Raw genomic sequence first — 15506 nt, 5'->3', positions numbered from 1 at the left:
CTCCGCCTCCCAGGTTCAAGCTGTTCTCCCACCTCAGCCTCCCAAGTAGCTGGGATTACAGGCACTTGCCATCATGCCTGGCTAATTTTTGTATTTTTGTAGAGATGGGGTTTCACCATGTTGGCCAGGCTGGTCTTGAACTCCTGACCTCAGGTGATCCGCCCATCTTGGCCTCCCAAAGTGCTGGGATTACAGGCGTGAACCACCGTGCCTGGCTGTATGAAATGTTTTGAATGACAGAGATAGATGAAACAATGAGAACAGAAGAAAGATTTGACAATTAGGAGACCAGTGGTGACCTGAGGAGTAGCATTTTTCCTACTGTTAGAGTGATAGGGTGATGGAAACCAGAATAAAGAAAGTTAAGGAGATGTTTAGTGAGGAAATGGAGGCAGTGAGTGTATTCATTTTATGAAATACAGTTTATGTAGTAGTTGCTTACAAGATAGAACATGAAGTTTCGGGAGTGCTTGGAAGGTAATTTTTCTGAGCCTTTGTTTTTGAGAGTAATCTGGATGTAGAGAACAGTTGAGCGATGCTTTTTTTTTTTTTTTTTTTTGAGACAGAGTCTCGCTCTGTTTCCCAGGCTGGAGTGCAGTGGCGTGATCATGGCTTACTGCAACTTCCACCTCCCAGGTTCAAGCAATTCTCCTGCCTCAGCCTCTCAAGTAGCTGAGACTATAGGCGCGTGCCACTATGGCTGGCTGATTTTTGTATTTTTAGTAGAAACAGGGTTTCACCATGTTAGCCAGGATAGTCTTGATCTCCTGACCTCGTGATCTGCCCGCCTCTGCCTCCCAAAGTGCTGGGATTACAGGCGTGAACCACTGTGCCCGGCCAGTTGAGCAGTTCTTTAGACATATGAGAATGTGGGATATTTCTTATTAGTATAGTGGTAGGAGCTTTCTTTAATAAGGAATTTTGTATTTTGTATTTAGATGAAAACTGGGCCAGATACTTATGTGGCAGGTGTGTTAATGTTTAAATGGATGGCACGACTTTGTTTTGATAGGTACATTCTTTAGGTAACTGACATTTTTAAGAAAGTTGCTTTTGGCATGAGTGAATAAGTAATAAGGATATCAGCAAAATAAAACCAATATACTTTTACTAAAAAAGGAAAATCCAGGACTTTATATCCTGGATTCATGAGGAAAGTTGAAGAACTATGAAATGAAAACTGTCAGAAGTATTAAATAAATCAGTATTTATATTTTAGGCTTGTAATAAAACCTAGAGATGATGTAACTGTCTCAAAATGACTTAACAGGTATGTTGAACTTTTATAAATCACTTGTGAAATAATTTGTGAATTTGTGACAGTGAGTGCCAAATGTTGAAATGGTTCATGCAGGGATGCGAATAATGAGAAGTATTATTTTAGGTCATCTGGTCTTCATTAAGAATTGATTTGAAGGCCGGGCGCGGCGGCTCACTTTGGGAGGCTGAGGAGGGTTGATCATGAGGTCAGGAGATCGAAACCATCCTGGCTAACACGGTGAAACCCCGTCTCTACTAAAATTACAAAAAATTAGCTGGGTGTGGTGGTGGGCGCCTGTGGTCCCAGCTACTCGGGAGGTTGAGGCAGGAGAATGGCGTGAACCCGGAAGGCAGAACTTGCAGTGAGCCGAGATCGCGCCACTGCACTCCAGCCTGGGCGACAGAGTGAGACTCCGCCTAAAAAAAAAAAAAAAAAGATTTGAAGCCGGAAATGGTGGGTCACGCCTGTGATCCCAGGACTTTGGGAGGCTGAGGCAAGTGGATCACCTGAAGTCAGGAGTTCAAGAACAGCTTGGCCAACATGATGAAACTCCGTCTCTACTAAAAATACAAAAATTAGCCAGGCATGGTGGCGGGTACCTGTAATCCCAGCTACTTGGGAGGCTGAGACAGGAGAACTGCTTGAACCTGGGAGGCGGAGGTTGCAGTGAGCTGAGATCACGCACTGCACTCCAGCCTGGGCAACAGAGTGAAACTCTGTTTTAAAAAAAAAAAAAAAAAAAGAATTGATTTGATGCTCAACTGTATAGTCGCAGCTACTTGGGAGACTGAGGTGGGAGAATTGCTTGAACCCAGGAGGTAGAGATTTCAGGGAACCGAGATTGCACCACTGCACTCCAGCCTGAGTGAAAGAGACCCTGTCTCAGGAGAAAAAAAAAAGTATACAATTAAGTTATTATTGACTATAGTTAACCCTGTTGTGCTATCAAATAGTGGGTCTTGTTATTATTTTTTTTGTACTCATTAACCATCCCTATCTCCCCCAAGTCCCCAAGTCTCCCACTATCCTTCCTAGCCTCTGGTAACCCATCCTTCTACTGTCTGTGATTATGAGTTCCAATTGTTTTGATTTTTAGTTCCCACAACTGAGAATATGTGATGTTTGTCTTTCTGTTCCTGAGTTATTTCACTTAACATAATGATCTCCAGTTCCATCCATGTTGTTTCAAATGACAGGATCTCATTCTTTTTTATGACTAAATAGTTCTCCATTATGTATAAGAACCATGTTTTATCTATTCATCTGTTGATAGACACTTAGGTTACTTCCAAATCTTAGCTATTGTAAACAGTGCTGCAGCAAACATAGGAATGCAGATATTTCAATATACTGATTTCCTTTATTTTGGGTCTATACCCAGCAATGGGATTGCTGGATCATATGGTAGCTCAATTTTTAGTTTTTTCCAGAACCTCCAAACTGTTTTCCATAGTAGTTGTACTGTGTGTTGAGTACTGTCATGGTTTTTCTGTGCTTGAAAATAAGAAGCAAGAGTTAAACATTGTGGCTTAGAGTATCAAGAAGCAAAGATGATTTTTTTTTTTTTTTTTTTGAGGCGGAGTCTCGCTCTGTTGCCCAGGCTGGAATGCAGTGACTGGATCTCAGCTCACTGCAAGCTCTGCCTCCTGGGTTTACGCCATTCTCCTGCCTCAGCCTCCCGAGTAGCTGGGACTACAGGCGGCCGCCACCACGCGTGGCTTGTTTTTTGTATTTTTTAGTAGAGACGGGGTTTCACCATGTTAGCCAGGATGGTCTTGATCTCCCGACCTCGTGATCCACCCGTCTCGGCCTCCCAAGGTCCTGGGATTACAAGCTTGAGCCACAGAGCCCGGCCAGATTTTTTTTTTTTTGAAGACAGGGTCTTGCTCTGTTGCCTAGGCCAGAGTATAGTGACGAGTCACTGCAACCTCCACCTCCCGGGTTCAAGTGCTTCTCGTGCCCCAGCCCCTGGAATAGCTGAGATTACAGGTGCACACCACCACGCCCAGCTAATTTTTTTATTGTTCATAAAGTCAGGGTTTTGACATGTTGGCCAGGCTAGTCTCAAACTCCAGACCTCAAGTGATCCGCCTGCCTTGGCCTCCCAAAGTGCTGGAATTACAGGCATGAGCCACCATACCTGGCCTAATAAACAAAGATTCTTAATCTTTGTGACTGGTTGTGGTCATCATGACTGTACTAGAAGAAAAATTGTTTTATTGAACTTGCATCCCTAAGAAAGCTGAGGTAGATTAGCCTATATTTTGATACCTTCCTTCCTTCCAACTGGCCAAAGGGGGAAGGTGGCTTCCCTCCTTATCCCCTTCCCTGTGAAGCCTTGGGACAGAGTAACTAGTGGGAAGTTAATCTTACTTTGGTGGATGCAGAGCTGGACACTCGGGGCAGAGTGAGTGTGAGTGTATAAAGACAGAAATATGCCTGAGTCTTTATCACAGACTAAGGTTATTGTGGTGTTGGCATTGAATCTATGACTTAATTTGCTCTTGCTTTCATCTTTTCAAGAGAGGATAGATGGGGATTCCTGCAACTGAACATGGTTGGTGAGAGAGCCATGTTTAGCTAGGGTTAGGGCTAGAATTTGACATGGATGAGGATGTTCAGTTGGCAACTTACTGCACTTTTTCAATTTTTTGGTGCTGTAGGGTCATGCTCTGTTGCCCAGGCTAATCATAGCTTACTGTAGCCTCGAAATCCTGGAATCAAGCAATCCTCCTGCCTCAGCCTTCCAAGGAAGTGGGACCATAGGTATGTGCCACGATACCTGGCTAATTTTTAAATGTATTTTTTAGTAGAGATGAGGTCTCACTATGTTACCCAGGCTGGTCTCAAACTCCTGGGCTCAAGAAGTCCTCACACTTTGGCTTCCCAAAGTGTTGAGATTACAGACGTGAACCACCACACCTGGCCTACTAGCACTTTTTTTTTTTTTGAGCTGGAGTCTTACTCTTGTCGCCCAGGCTGGAGTGCAGTGGTGCAATCTCGGCTCACTGCAAGCTCCGCCTCCCGAGTTCATACCATTCTCCTGCCTCAGCCTCCTCAGTAGCTGGGACTACAGGTGCCTGCCACCATGCCTGGCTAATTTTTTTTTTGTATTTTTAGTAGAGACAGGGTGTCACTGTGTTAGCCAGGATGGTCTTGATCTCCTGACCTCGTGATCCACCCACCTCAGCCTCCCAAAGTGTTGGGGTTAGAGGCATGAGCCACCGCGCCCGGCAGCACTTTTTGTTAATACACAGGAAATAGATCCTCTTTTTTTCTTTCTTTTTTTTTTTTTTTGTTTGAGATGGGGTCTTGCTGTGTTGCCCAGGCCAGAGTGCAGTGGTGCGATCTCAGCTCAGTGAAGCCTCAGCCTCATACGTTTAAAAATTAGCCAGGCGCGGTGATACATACCTGTGATCCCAGCTACTTGGGATGCTGAGGCAGGATAATCGCTCGAGTTTACTTAGGAAAGCAAGTTAAGGCCGGGCGTGGTGGCTCACGCCTGTAATCCCAGCACTTTGGGAGGCCAAAGTGGGCGAATCACCTGAGGTCAGGAATTCGAGACCAGCCTGGCCAACATGGTGAAACCCCATCTCTACAAAAGTACAAAAATTAGCCGGGCATGTTGGCAAGTGCCTGTGATCCCACCTACTTGGGAGGCTGAGGTGGGAGAACAGCTTGAACCTGGGAGGTGGAGGTTGCAGTGAGCCAAGATCGCGCCACTGCACTCTAGCCTGGGTGTCAAGAGCAAGACTCAGTTTCAATAAAAAAATGAAACAAAACAAAACAAAAAACAAGTATGTTCTAGTGTTAATAAGTATGTTAATACTATGTTCTAGTGTTGATAAGTATGTTCTAGTGTTGGAATAGATTCGTGCTAATTTATACATCCCCCACAAGATGGTTAAAATAACTGACATACAATCAGAAAAATTAAATTATGTTTATTGTACTGTATTTGCCAAAGAAGAGAAATATGTACTGGATTTTAGAAGGCATTTATATAAAAAATAGTAGGAATCTTTTTTTTGGTGATGGTGGTGGTGGTGGTGGTTGTTTTTTGAGATGGAGTCTTGCTCTGTCACCCAGCCTGGAGTGCATTAATACAATCTTGGCTCACTGCAGCCTCCACCTACCAGATTCGAGTGATTCTCCTGCCTCAACCTCCCAAGTAGCTGGGACTATGGGTGCACGCCACTAAGCCCAGCTAATTTTTTTGTATTTTTGGTAGAAACCAAAAATACACCACCATGTTGGCCAGGCTGGTCTTGAATTCCTAACCTCAAATGATTCGCCTGCTTTGGCCTCCCAAAGTTCTGGGATTACAGGTGTGAGCCACCGCACCTGGCACCTTTATTGGAATCAAAAACGGTTGGGCCCCCAAGGAGTTTGCTTTTGTACTCCCATAATACTAATTCTTCAGCTGAACAGTATAGTTGAGGTGCTTTGTTTATAATGCTACCTTGCTTTTATGTTAATAAAGTATTTACTTTAAGAGAGGGTCTCTCTGTTGTCCAGGTGGGAATGCAGTGGCATGATCATGGCTCACTGCAGCCTCGACTTCCTGGGCTCAAGTGAGCCTCTTGCTTTAGCTTCCCAAGTAGCTAGGACCATACGAATGTGCCACTATACCCAGCAATTTATTTTTTGTAGAAATGCAGTCTCCCTACATTGCCCAGGCTGATCTGAAACTCCTGGACTCAAACAGTCACCTTTCAAAGGGCTGGGATCACAGGTATGAGACACTGTGCCCAGCTTATTTTTATTTATCTTTTGAGACAGAGTTTTGCTCTGGTCACCTAGGCTGGATGCAGTGGTGTGATCCTGGGACACTGCAACCTCCACCCCACAGGTTCAAGCGATACTCCTGCCTCAGTCTTCTGAGTAGCTGGGATTACAGATACGTGCCACCACACCTGGCTAATTTTTGTTTTTTTAGTAGAGATGGGGTTTTGCCATGTTGGCCAATTTGGCCTTTTTTTCTTTTTTTTTTTGAGACTGAGTTTTGCTCTTGTAGCACAGGCTGGAGCACAGGGGTGCGATCTCCACTCACTGCAACCTCTGCTTCCTGGGTTCAAGTGATTCCCCTGTCTCAGCCTCCGGAGTAGTGGGATTACAGGTGCATGCCACCACGCCCAGCTGAGTTTTGTATTTTTAGTAGAGAGGTTTTACCAGTTGGCCAGGCTGGTCTCAAACTTCTGACTTCCACCCTGCCAGGCTAGTCTTGAAACCCTGACCTCAGGTAATCTGCCTGCCTCATCCTCCCCAAATGCTGGGATTGTAGGCATGAGCTACAGTGTCTGGCTCTTATTTTATTTTTATTTTTATTTTTTTGAGACAGTCTCACTCTGTCGCCCAGGCTGGAGTGCAGTGGTGCGATCTTGGCTCACTGCAAGCTCCACCTCCCAGGTTCATGCCATTCTCCTGCCTCAGCCTCCTGAGTAGCTGGGACTATAGGTGCCTGCCACCACTCCTGGCTAATTTTTTAAAAATATTTTTAGTAGGCCGGGCGCGGTGGCTCACTCCTGTAATCCCAGCACTTTGGGAGGCCAAGGCGGGTGGATCATGAGGTCAGGAGTTCAAGACCAGTCTGGCCAAGATGGTGAAACCTCGTCTCTACTAAAAATACAAAAAAATTAGCTGGGTGTGGTGGCATGTGCCTGTAATCTCAGCTATTCCGGAGGCTGAGGCGCAGAATTGCTTAAAAACCTGGAGTGATGGAGGTTGCAGTGAGCCGAGCTCGCACCACTGCACTGCAACATGAGCAACAGAGCAAGACTCAGAAGAAAAAAAAAAAAGATTTTTTTTAGTGGAGACAGGCTTTCTCCAAGTTAACCAGGATGGTCTTGATCTCCTGAACTCGTGATCTGTGCGCCTCGACCTCCCAAAGTGCTGGGATTACAGGTGTGAACCACCGCACCTGGCCCCTTATTTTATTTTTGAAACAGGGTCTCACTCATCTCCTGGGCACTGTACTAGGAGTGCACTGGCGTGGTCACAGCATACTGCAGCCTTGACCTCCCAGGCTCAAGCGATCCTCCCACTTCAGCCTTCTGAGTAGCTGGGACCACAGGTGTGCTCTATCACACCTGGCTAATTTTTAGAATGTTTTGTAGAGACGGGGGTCTCTCTATGTTGCCCAGGCCGGTCTTGAACTCCTGGCCTCACACTACTCTCCTGCCACAGCCTCTCAAAGTGCTGGGATTACAGGCATGAGCCACCGTGCCTGCCCTATGTATGCATTTCTTCCTTCCTTCCTTCCTTCCTTCCTTCTCCTTCCTTCCTTCTCCTTCCTTCTCCTTCCTTCTCCTCCTTCCTTCTCCTTCCTTCTCCTTCCTTCTCCTTCCTTCTCCTTCCTTCCTTCCTTCCTTCCTTCCTTCCTTCCTTCCTTCCTTCCTTCCTTCTTCTTCCTTCCTTCCTTCCCTCCCTCCCTCCCTCCCTCCCTTCCTTCCTTCCTTCCTTCCCTCCCTCCCTCCTTCCTTCCCTCCTTCCCCAAGACAGAGTCTTGCTCTGTCACCCAGACTGGAGTACAGTGGTACAATCTCAGCTCATTGCAACCTCTGCCTCCTGGGTTTAAGCGGTTCTCTTGTCTCAGTCTCCCGAGTAGCTGGGATTACAGGCGCCCCTACCACAGCAGGCTAATTTTTGTATTTTTAGTAGAGATGGGGTTTCACCATGTTGACCAGGCTGGTCTCGAACTCTTGATCTCGTGATCCACCCGCCTTGGCCTCCCTAAGTTTCTGGGTTTACAGGTGTGAGCCACCGTACCTGGCCGCATTTCTTTCTTTCTTATTTATTTATTTATTTTTTTAGATAGATACAAGGTCTTGCTATGCTGCCCAGGCTGGTCTCAAACTCCTGAGCTCAAGTGGTCCTCCCATCATGGCCTCCCAACGTATTGGGATTACAGGTGTGAGCCACTGGGCCTGGCCTATGTATACATTTTCTTTTTTCTTTTTCTTTTTTTTGTTTTTGAGAAGTTTTGCTCTTGTTGTCCAGGCTGGAGTGCAGTGGCATAATCTCGGCCCACTGCAGCCTCCGCCTCCTGGGTTCAAGCAATTCTCCTGCCTCAGGCTCCCGAGTAGCTGGGATTATAGGTACCCGTCACCACATCCAGCTAATTTTTTATATTTTTAGTAGATACGAGGTTTCACCATGTTGGCCAGGCTGGTCTCGAACTCCTGACCTTCTGGTGAGCCACCTACCTCGGCCTCCCAAAGTGCTGGGATTATAGGGGTGAGCCACTATGCTCAGCCCTATGTACACATTTTTAGGTTCTCTTGGGTTTTCAGTTCTTTTGGGTGCATACCTAGGAATAGGATTGCTTGGTCATATCATAACTGTTTAATTTTTTTAGGAACTGTTAGGAGATATTTAAAATTTTTTTTTTGTTTTTTAGGAGATGTAGTCTTACTCTGTTGGCCAGTCTGAAGTGCAGTGACATGATCATGGTACACTGCAGCCTAAGCTCACTAAGTACACTACGTCTCCCTAAGCTCAAGGATTCCTCCCACCTCAACCTCTTGAACGGGTGGGACTCCAGATGTGTGCCACCAAGCGTGGCTAATTAAAAAATAATTTTATTGTATAGATGAGGACTTGCCATGCCGCCCAGGGGTTTGCTCAGCTCCTGCTGTGCAGCCCAGTTCCTAACAGCCTGGGAGTTGGGGATTGGGGATCCCTGCTTTATAGTATAGGCTTTTTTATTTTTTTGTTTTTTTCCTTTTTGTGGGAGAGAGAGAACTGTTAGAAGTAGTGGTGAAGACTGGTTATGAATAATTACATACTTTTCAAGAGATTCCAGGGTGAAGAATCCTAGTTACCTGCTTGGGAAAAGACAGGGTTTAAGGCTGGGCGCAGTGGCTCACGCCTGTAATCCCAGCACTTTAAGAGCCTGAGGCGGGCGGATCACTTAAGGTCAGGAGTTTGAGACCAGCTTGGCCAACATGGTGAACCCCCATCTCTACCAAAAATACAAAATATTAGCCGGGCATTTTGGTGGGCACCTGTAATCCCAGCTACTCGGGAGGCTGAGGCAGGGAGAAGTGCTTGAACCCAGGAGGCAGAGGTTGCAGTGAACCGAGATCACCCCACTGCACTCCAGCCTGGGTTACAAGAGCAAAACTCCATCTCAAAAAAAAAATAAAAAAAAGACAGGGTTTACAGCTGAGTTAGGAGGATAGGAATAGGACAGATGTGTGAAAACAGCTATGGGCAATTAAATACTTTTCCCTTCGTGGCCTTAGGTAACCTGAAAGAGAATTGTGATGATATCAAATAAATTTTGATGTCCTGTAGTGTTTGAGTTCACCAGCACTCATCCTTTCCATGGGCAGGTTATATCCATGGAACAGCAGATAACTTTGTGATTCTTGTGTCAGCCAAGTATGGGTGTAGGGGAGTTCAGTCTTGTCCATCAGCTGCTCGAGGCCTGACCCTGCCTTTAACAGCTGTGGAGAATAAAAGTATCAGGTTGTTCAGCTCCTGGCATGCAGGGTACAAGCAGTTGAGCTGCATGGAATTGGATCTCATAGTTGAGTTTCTTGGCACCCTAGATACTTTATTCTCTTCTCGATTGCGGGTGTAGACTTTGTCTTGGTGGCTGTTCTCGGCCTCCTAATTTAGTTGAGATTTTTTAATTTTTATTTTTATTTATTTGTTTTTTTTGAGGTGGAGTCTCGCTCTGTCGCCCAGGCTAGAGTGCAGTGGTACAATCTTGGCTCACTGCAAACTCTGCCTCCCGGGTTCACGATATTCCTCCTGCCTCAGCCTCCTGAGTAGCTGGGACTACAGGTGCCTGCCACCTCGCCCGGCTAATTCTGTTTTTTGTATTTTTAGTAGAGACGGGGTTTCACTGTGTTGGCCAGGATGGTCTTGATCTCCTGACCTCATGATCCGCCTGCCTCGGCCTCCCAAAGTGCTGGAATTACAGGTGTGAGCCACCGTGCCCAGACTACTTTTTTCTTTTTTAAATAATAGAGAAGGGGTCTCACTGTGTTGCCCAGGCTGGTTTTGAACTCCTGGGCTCAGGCGATCCTCCCCATCTTGGCCTCCCAAAGTGTTGGGATTACAGGCATGAGCCACTGTGCCAAACCAGAGTCTTTTGTTTATTTTTTAATAAATAAATTCAAGTGGATTCTCCTGCCTCACCCTCCCGATTAGCTGGGATTACAGGCATGCGCCACCACGCCTGGCTTATTTTTGTGTTTTTAGTAGGGTGGGGTTTCGCCATGTTGGCCAGGGTCATCTCAAACTCCTGACCTCAAGTAATCCTCCCGCCTCAGCCTCCCAAAGTGCTGGGATTACGGGTGTGAGCCACTGTACCCGGCCTTGGCCTCAGATTCTTTTCTTTTCTTTTCTTTTTTTTTTTTTTTGAGACGGAGCCTTGCACTGTCACCCAGGCTAGAGTGCAGTGGCTTCATCTCAGCTCACTGCAAGCTCTGCCTCCTGGGTTCATGCCATTCTCCTGCCTCAGCCTTCTGAGTAGCTAGGACCACAGGTGCCTGCCACCATGCCCAGCTAATTTTTTTGTATTTTTAGTAGAGACGGGGTTTCACCGTGTTAGCCAGGATGGTCTGGATCTCCTGACTTCGTGATCCGCCCACCTCGACCTCCCAGAGTGCTGGGATTACAGGCGTGAGCCACTGTGCCTGGCCTCAGATTCTTAATCTGAGCTAATTTTGTTTTCTGCAGGTATGAATAAATGAATTTCCAGCTGGGCGAGGTGGCTCACGCCTGTAATCCCAGCACTTTGGGAGGCCGAGGTGGGCAGATCATGAGGTCAGGAGATTGAGACCATCTTGGCTAACACGGTGAAACCCCATCTTTACTAAAAATACAAAAAATTAGCCGGGCGTGGTGGCAGGCGCCTGTAGTCCCAGCTACTCGGGAGGCTGAGGCAGGAGAATGGCGTGAACCCGGGAGGCGGAGCTTGCAGTGAGCCGAGATCATGCCACTGCACTCCAGCTTGGGCGACAGAGTGAGACTCGGTCTCAAAAAAAAAAAAAAAAAAGAATTTCCTTTTCAGAAAAGGTTGAGAATATTGACTATTTTCTTAGTAGAAAAAGCAGGAACACAGATTAGAAATTAAACAAAAATAGTAAAACAGTAGTGGTCACAGAAACATACCAATATAGAACATATGGGTATCTGAAAGACTGAGAAGCTAGGTGAGATCTGGTTTAGACCAGATCTTTGTCATCAGGGACAAGCTTTGCAGGTGATGCCAGCAATAGTTACGCTGTTGTATAGAAGAGGAAGCTGAATTGGGGACTATTACTTATCTGTGACTGAACAGTTAACCTTGCAACATAGCATAGTAGATAAGTGCACACACTGTAGAGCCAAATGTCCTGGATTCGAATACTGCCTTCACCACTTACTAGCTGTGATTCTCTGTGTATCTTAGTTTCTTCTCTGTAAAATGGGAGTAAAATGATGTGTACTCTAGAATGTTGGAAAGATTAGTGACTTAATACTATACACATAAAGTGCTTAGAATGGTGTCTGGCACATAGTAAATGGTGTGTGCTTTCTGCTAGAATTATCATTACCATTGGTTTTAGACTTTGGGAGTGAGTGGACATATATAGATGAAGAACCTTGGACCCATCCTTGCCAGTCTAAGATAGGCCCTGCATCACTGGTCTCATGACTCAGTGTACAGCATCTCTGGACGTTCTTGATGAAGACTTGCTTCTTCAACATAAATTGTGTATCCTGTTTTTAGTAGTTGAATCCTTAGCCCAGTATGTAATTCATGTCATCTGAATTATATTTGGTTTGAAAAAAACATTACCTTTTCTGTTCCTGAAACATAAATTTATTTGATGTATTAGCTGAGATACTTTGCACAAGTGTGCCAACATCCTGGTTTTAGAACTATCTTCCAATCAATGCTTTGTGATGCTGTCTTGAATACATGCAGTGTATGTATGTAGTTTGGGGTTTAATTATCTGTTCAGAATTTTATTAAATGGCTGTTGAAATCTTCCCTCTTCTCAGTATGTTGTCAGCAGGTGTTCTGTAACTTTTCAGAATGATAAAATGTATCCTTGCTTTTCATTTAGGCTATATTACATGGTTTTTAGAAAAGTTTTACCTGACAGGGTTTTTTGTATGGCTTAAAGTTAGATGAATTTGTGCTTATGTAAGCTTTAACAGAAATGCAGGTGGTTGTTAAGTCAACCATTTTCAGTTAAGTCTAAACTGAGATCACTTGAAAATGCAGCTGTTTCACTGAGGTATCTTCAAAAACAGTCCTTGAAAAAATAGCAGTTAGTCGGGGCGTGGTAGCTCATGCCTGTAATCCCAGTACTTTGGGAGGCTAAGGTGGGAAGATCACTTGAGCCCAGGAGTTTGAGACCAGCCTAGGCAAATATGGGAAAACCCTGTCTCTACGAAAAAGAAAACAAAAATGGAAACAAAACTTTTTAGGCAATTAAAACTTTTTCCAAAAATATTTCTTCTATAGAGAATATCTTTGTAATTTAATCAGGTTGCTTTATTCGGCCGGAGACTTTCTTTCCTCATTACATTTAGACGATTTTTTCACTTTAATCTGTTAATAGGAAGCTCTATATTGTATTTTGCTGATTTTGTTTCTAAAGAAGTTAAAAATATAGCAGCAGTTCTTTGCCTGTGTTAAAATCTGTCACATTTTAAATTCACTTTGAGATGAGATAAATATGGGTTTCAAAATTTTATTAGATAGATTGAAGTAAACCTGGTGCTTCCTGCCCCTCAGGAACTTGAGATATGTATGTTTGAGTTTCTACTGGATTATTTTTAGAATCTTTTGCTCTTGTCTGTTTCTATTCTGAGAATTCTCTTGGAACCTGTTCCAGTGTAGTAGAACTCTTAGGAGTGGAAAGTGATAGATGATGGAACGCAAGTGTACACTGAATTCCTATGGTCTGGCAACTGGGTACTTGTTGTAGAAGCATTCCTATTTACTACACACATCTCCGTTTCTCAGAGAAGGAGGACATAGAATTTCCTCATGACAGTATGTTAGTTGAAGGTGTTGATTTTTACAGTCTAGTTTCCATGTCTTAGTCATTTTTACAGTTCAGTGGTGGTAACAATTTTTAAGGATCTTGAAGAATATTTTGGTAAGTTATGCTTTTACCTTGTTTTAATGGATTCACAATTATGAGAATTTTTTTTTTTTTTTTTGGAGACGGTGTCTTGCTCTGTCGCCCAGACTGTAGTGTAACGGTGTGATCTCGGTTCACTGCAACCTCCGCCTCTCGGGTTCAAGTGATTCTTCTTCCTTAGCCTCCCGAGTAGCTGGGATTACAGGTGCATGCCACCACGCCCAGCTAATTTTTGTAGTTTTAGTAGAGACAGGGTTTCACCATGTTTGCCAGGCTGGTCTCGAACTCCTGACCTCAAGTGATCCACCCGCCTCAGCCTCCCAAAGTGCTGAGATTACAAGCGTTAGCCACTGTGCCTGGCCTTATCAGAAGTTTTATGTAAAATTAATATGAGAAAATTTGTCTGTTGAATTATGCATTCTGTTAAAGTTATTTCCTGAGTCTTGTTTTTTCCAGAAGATTTCAGTCACATCCCCCATTGCCTGTGATTGTTCCGCGAAACCTGTTTCATCTCTGGACATTTTTTTGCTGGACATTTTTAATAAGTTTTTTATGAATAGGGAATTAGCTATTATAACATTTCAGTGATAGTGTGGAGAGGTACAATTGACAGAAGAGAAGTTAATCTGAATTTATTTAAGCATGCATTCTTGGATGTGCTGAGACCCTTATAATTATTTTTATTTTTGAAAGAATGTATTTGCTATTTTTTTTTTCTTTTTTTGAGACGGAGTTTTGCTCTTGTTGCCCAGGCTGGAGTGCAATGGCATGATCTCGGCTCACCGCAACCTCCGCCTCCTGGGTTCAAGCGATTCTCCTGCCTTGGCCTCCTGAGTAGCTGGGATTACAGGCATATGCCCCCACGCCTGGCTAATTTTGTATTTTTAGTAGAGATGGGGTTTCTCCACATTGGTCAGGCTGGTCTTGAACTCCTGACCTCAGGTGATCCAGCCGCCTTGGCCTCTCAAAATGCTGGGATTACAGGCATGCGCCACCACACTCATCCTTGTGTTTGCTATTTTTTTTTTTTTTTTTTTGAGATGGAGCCTCGCTCTGTCACGTAGACTGGAGTGCAGTGGTGCCATCTTGGCTCACTGCAAACTCCACCTCCCAGGTTCAAGTGATTCTCCTGCCTCAGCCTCCCAGGTAGCTGGGACTACAGGCTCGTGCCACCATGCCCGGCTAATTTTTGTATTTTTAATAGAGACGGGGTTGCACCTTATTAGCCAGGATAGTCTCGATCTCCTGACCTCATGATCCGCCTGCCTCGGCCTCCAAAGTACTGGGATTACAGGCACGAGCCACTGCACCCGGCTGGCTTTTGCTATTTTTAAGATGGAAGTATTTGTAGTAACAATTTATGGATATATAACCCAGAGCAGTAAACCTTAATTAAGAGAAAAACTTTTTCTAAACAATAAAGTAAGCCATGCAGTTTTTATGTTTCACAAAGCAACTATTCTGGGTTAGCCATGCAAGCGGGTTAATTATTTATAGCTTAATTACATATTCATTATGGAATATTTTATGTTAAGAATTGATGATTGGAAGGAGATATAGTCTTAATGTTGATCTGTGAACATGGACCAGTAAAATTTTAATAGTTTGAGTTACAATAAAGAGTTACAGTTTTCTTCCTCGACAAGTGAGGATTCATGTGCATTATATCAAAATGTTTGGTTATAATAGGCTATAAAGATTAAAAGTCATTTTTCTGTAAATCAAAAAATTAATGTCCACTGAATATGGATTAAGTATATTCCTTCTGTACATGCAGATTTTGATCACCAGATGGCACTTCTGTACGGAGAAAGTCTCATTTTGTTATTTCACCTAGATTATTTTATTTATTTATTTATTTTTTTGAGACGGAGTCTCGCTCTGTCTCCCTGGAGTGGAGTGGAGTGGCCGATCTCAGCTCACTGCAACCTCCATCTCCTGGGTTCAAGCGATTCTTCTGCCTCAGCCTCCCAAGTAGCTGGGATTACAGATGCGTGCCACCATGCTCGGCTAATTTTTTGTATTTTTGGTAGAGACAGGGTTTCACCGTATTAGCCAGGATGGTCACGATCTCCTGACCTCATGATCCACCCGCCTCGGCCTCCCAAAGTGCTGGGATTATAGGCGTGAGCCACTGCTGCCAGCCC

At 44.4% G+C, this 15506-nt stretch overlaps 1 protein-coding gene across 1 annotated transcript in view; it reads left to right on the top strand.

Annotated features, from left to right (window-relative positions):
• Positions 1-15506, top strand: part of UBAP2 (ubiquitin associated protein 2) — a 132630-nt gene that overhangs the window by 12453 nt on the left and 104671 nt on the right. The gene's annotated exons all lie outside the window — the stretch shown is intronic.

This window comes from Chlorocebus sabaeus, chromosome 12 (assembly GCF_047675955.1).
Source record: "Chlorocebus sabaeus isolate Y175 chromosome 12, mChlSab1.0.hap1, whole genome shotgun sequence".
Classification (NCBI taxonomy): domain Eukaryota; kingdom Metazoa; phylum Chordata; class Mammalia; order Primates; family Cercopithecidae; genus Chlorocebus; species Chlorocebus sabaeus.
Note: the sequence above shows the minus strand (reverse complement) of the source record. Positions and strands in the feature narration are given on the sequence as shown.